Genomic DNA, 5,089 nt, shown 5'->3' with positions numbered 1-5,089 from the left:
ACAGATACCTGCACCCTCCGTGCCAGTAAACGCAGTTTTCCATACCACCCCGTTTAACAGAATACGGGTAACTTGAAGGATGATGTTGGAAACTTCCGAGGTTTACGACTTATGTAAGCACACGAAATTTTGTAATAATGAGCTGCCTTAAGCGGTCTACTATCTCGTAACATGGTTGGTATAACCGACACTGTAATGCTCTATTTCTTAAGAGGGCGTTTGAACCCTCACCCCATCAACCGCAGCTGCGGTACATAGGTAATAGGTACATAGGTAAATATGGGTAAAAGAACGTTCCCTGATGTAACAGGTTGGACGTATTATGAGCGCCCCAAGATCGTGTGCAAGTATTCCTTGGAAATTCGAGAAGCAACTTCTCCAACACACATGAGATACCATCAGTATGACTGTGACGAACTGTCTTATGATCCGTTTTGACAACGGAGAGAGCAGCGGAAAATGGTGGAGCCAGATACACGATGCTGAATGACCACATGAATGTGAGAGACTCCACTGCCACTGCCCTTGTGATCTGTTGTTTTGTACAGATACTGAGCTTTTGTAATTGTGGCGAGATGCCATCATGTTGAGGGTAACCCCAAGAAACACCTCTGGATTTAATGTCCAGTTTTCAGGATCCAAATTCTGACGGGTGAGATCATCTGTCTAACAGATGTCCACGCACGGAATAATCTCTTGACACTTTCACATAATAGTGTTCTGAGCCATTGAGAATTGGAGTTACCTGCCGCATTGCCATGCGGCTTTTTTGTCTCTGTATGCAACTGCCGTTGCGTTGTCTGACTGGCCGTGGTCAGACTGAAAGCGAAGCATGTACTGCATTGTAAAATTCACGTAGTTCCAGAACATTTATCGACAGCAATCTATCGTGTTTTAGAACCTCTGTCGCTGATCTTTTGTAAACCACAACTCCTGAACCTCTGCGACTCTCGTCCAGAGTATTATACACCCTCGCCCCTCTGTGGGAACGGCGAGTGAAGGGCGGCAAAATAAATCGCTTTAAAACGCATTATTATCTTAACTAGGTGAATACACCAATGTACCGTTAGTGTGCGTGATTTGCACTAATTACTAGATGTACATTTGTTCTTGCTGGTGTAGTAGGTAAATGCTTTGATTTACCGTATTTATAATATTACCTAGGAATTGACATCGTTTAGACGGAATTGTATTTTGAACGTGATCTGCTAGCGCAGTATACATTAGTAGCGCAAGTTAGAGGAACTTTGTTGAGACAGAGTTCTTATGAGCAGATCATCTAAGATAGAGAAACTCTGTTGCGACAGAGTTCTTATGTGAGATGAACTATCATCTTCCAACATCACTTTGGTAAATACCAGAGTATAATAAACGGTAGACCTGAAATGGTTAATGGTTGTGGCGATTTGCAAACGCTAAAACCTGTGATGAGCAAACCGGAATGGGTATATATGCATTGTGAAGATCAAGTGCAAGTATGCAAGTTTGTGGCTCCAATATGCCAATACCAACCGCAGCAAATCCATTTTCAAACTGCAGTAAGTGACTTGCTGATTGAAACTGCGACGGAGCTGTATGGTTTTGTTACCCCAAACAGAGGGGAAATAAACAACCCTGACTCTGTTGTTGTACTACAGCCTGTATTATAAAGACAGCTGAAACCCAGCAGAGGCCAAATGGCCACCTGCCAAACCGTTCGACTGAGGCAGTCATGTCCTTTAACTGTAACTTGAGTTGAAGTGTGGAAACCCCTCAAAAGTAACATTTAAAGACACGCTTCCACAATTGGAAAAGAGGTCATCAAACTACTGGCTTGCTGACCGTAGCGTCCTGTCGTTACAAGGCGTGAGTGTTTTGTACCAACGCCTTGAAACTGAAGTCTAAAGGGATTAAATGCCGGCCCAAGTATTCCGTTTTGATACTGGATGCGGTAATGGCTGAATATCAAATTTAGGACCAACAAGCTGTGGCCTTGTCGTGCTGAACTAGCGACAATGAAAAGTGAGATTCGAAGTACCGTCGTTAGAAGAAGCTTTACAGATATACTCTGCAGCTTCTTTTAACAGTAATCTCATTGTTTCCATACATAGTCTAGTGACCCAAATGTTTCTTGGGTCTTTATAATTTTTGACACAGACGCATGTAGCAATGGCGGATGGCGTCATCTTGGAAACGATTAAATAGTGGTCAAAGTGTACTAAGTGTAAAAATGGAGACCTTGACTCACTGTAATTTAGCAATGTATGTTGGCAACAACCCTGCACTATCTGAGTGCTGGTCTAATGTAGCCTTCTCACTCGTAGTTATCGGTGTGAGATTTGACATAGAATCGTGCATTAAATTATAAGACCAGTTAAATAAACACTGTGATACCCAAAGGGAAAATTGGCCCTTTGGAAAGACTGTCTTTTGTTAGAGCTGGCGGAATAACTTCCGAGACTCCTATGTTTATTTGAATTGCCAATGCTTAAAATAGGACTTTAAAATTATTTTTGGTCTGCGCTAGAGCCTTACTCGCTATGCAGACAGACACCACAATAGGCAACGGACAGACATTGCACGCCTATGACGTTATTATGTCATATATATATTTTATTGCTGAACAGCATATTTATATTAAACGCATGGTTGTTTCTCTCTACGGAAATCCTTAGTAAAAAACGAAAGATTTATTCGCTGTGAAGAGAAATCAGAGTAATCTTTATGAAAAGCAGTTGGCATATGAAACCCGAACCAAATTCCTACTAAGACCCCTGCGCCTCTGGTGGCTTAGAGATGTAGGGCAGGAATGTTCTAGAATTATGTAGAAATACAGTTTACATGGCTAACTTATGCTGACCAAAAATTCCCACCAACACCCCTGCGCCTCCTTGTGGAGTAGAGGTGTATGGCCGGAATGTTCTGGAATTATAAACTGGAAAAACAGCAATGATTAAAATGGCCGTCATGCCATGCTTTCACAGAAAATCACAGTACAGGTTACCTGCTGCAGTGTTAATATAGGCTTAATAGCCTATTATACAGTTAATATAGGCTTAATATCCTATTATCCAGTGATAACACAGGTGTAGGATACAGTAAAATACATGCATTTAGTTAGCCTCCATTAATATGAACACTGGCTGCAGTGAATGTTATTATCTTGCAGCCTTAACATAAAATAACAGAAAACATGGTTAAACCTGCAATAGGTTATGCCACTGATAGCCTATTGCCAGCCAAAGCCTCATATATATATTATATATATATAAAATGTGCTTAAACATATAATCACAGTTCATACTGATATTATACACAGTGTCCCTGGCAGCAAAAAGCTTCATTATATATTATATATATATAAAATGTGCTGAAACCTATAATCACAGTTCCCACTGATATTACAGTCTACAGTTTTATACTGATGTTATAGCCCATGACACTGTTTAAAACGCTGCGCTGCTTGTGAGGTAGTTTGAGCAGCCTATTTTTAACCCATGCAGCCTTTGCTGCTGCTATGGGCATTACTCCCCCTCCCCCCCCCTGCATCCCCATGTTACCTGCAGCGTACGGGGATCGGGTGCAGGGAGAGCAGGAGAGCGCTGTATATAGGGCCGGGGAGCCGTCCGGAAGAGCGGCCGGCACCTTCCTACAGTAGTACACAGTCTCCCTGTGTCCGGCATCAGCGGCGTGCTGTGTCTCACTGGAAGAGCGGCCGGCGTCCGTGAGTGACGTGCGGCCGCTCTTTAGCACACGGAGAGTCTCGGCGGCGCCTCTGTAGTGTTGCCGGGCAATCAGCACAGTGAGAGCGGCCGGCGTCTGAGTGACGTGCGGCCGCTCTGCGCGTATTTCAGCGGGACCCCTTGCTCAGCGGCGGCTACAGTATCACACTTTCACACAGCAGGGCGGCAGCGTGAGCTGACCACCCTGACCCCCATACCTTGTGCTGCTTTCATCCTGGCTGTGACGAGCTTCTCTCTGTAAGCTCCGTTTCAGCCTCCAGCTTCTCATCTTGTGACGGGGCTTCCTGTAAGCTCCTTGCAGCTGTAGCTCCTTCCAGCTCTTTGTCTCATCCTGGCTGTGACGGAGCTTCTTTCTGTAAGCTCCGTTCAGCTTGCAGGAGACAGTGGCTGCCTGTGGCTGCGAGGGTGCTCTTTGTGAGGACCGACACGCCATGCGCTTATAGCGCCTGTGGCTGTGAGGGTGCTCTTTGTGAGGACCGACACGCCATACGCTGCCTTGCAGCGGCACCATCCCGGACCCATGTTTTTCCAGAAACTGGGACGGGAAGTGTAAAAATTAAAAAATAAAAAGTAAAATGAAAAATTAATAAAATCTTCTGAAATGTGGGCATTCCCACAAGCCGATGTTCATGCTGTGAGCACCGAAAAAACACTGAGGTACTCGGGGATATGGAGGGGGGAGAGTCCTAAATTTGAATATTCAGTGCCTTTGTTCGGCTACGCCCGTCCATATCCCAAGAGTACTCCAGTGACCCCTAGTGGATGATAAAGAAATAAAGGATTGTTTTATTTTAAATGTTGATCTCGGACAGCCGGGATAGATTACGAAGGACATTGAACGGAGTACACGTTACATATTGTATCGCAGATTACATTTAATAGAGCAATGAAGCTTACTACGCAACAGCAACTCATCAGGAAAACGCTGGATGTGTATCACTGAATATAGTATATGCCATAAATCATTCCTGATATTATAGTTAAGATTAAAATATAGCAGGTGGGCTTAATACGGGTTTTATAGTTACACCATTATAGGTAGATTCGGGAATCTGCTTTGTCACCATGGATATTCGTCATTCATTTTATTTAAATCGCATTTCTAGGCAATAAAAAGCAATGTCTTTGAAAGGCCCCCGGCCCCCCCCCGCATAACTCCCCTGATCTGGGAATGGCCCAGAAGACCGGTAAATTCCAGATAGCACAAGAGCCGGTCAGGGATTTTACCAGTCAGATCTCTGGATCAGTATACGGGAACACACAGTATTACCCGTGAGACAGAAGCAAGGTCAAAACTTCGGAGGAAAATATATAGTAAGTGTGGGTGTGCAGGCAATATAAATAAAATAAAAATGGGAGAAGAAAAA

The 5,089-nt window shown here is 43.9% G+C and overlaps 1 non-coding gene across 1 annotated transcript; it reads right to left on the bottom strand.

Annotated features, from left to right (window-relative positions):
* Positions 1–2,577: 2,577 nt before the first annotated feature.
* Positions 2,578–2,698, bottom strand: LOC134899937 (U5 spliceosomal RNA). Its single transcript, XR_010173474.1, has one exon. It is a non-coding gene; the product is annotated as a U5 spliceosomal RNA (small nuclear RNA).
* Between the last annotated feature and the right edge of the window lie 2,391 nt (positions 2,699–5,089).

Source organism: Pseudophryne corroboree, chromosome 3 (assembly GCF_028390025.1).
Source record: "Pseudophryne corroboree isolate aPseCor3 chromosome 3, aPseCor3.hap2, whole genome shotgun sequence".
Lineage (NCBI taxonomy): Eukaryota > Metazoa > Chordata > Amphibia > Anura > Myobatrachidae > Pseudophryne > Pseudophryne corroboree.
The sequence above is the reverse complement of the archived record's forward strand: the minus strand, read 5'-3'. Positions and strand labels throughout refer to the sequence as shown.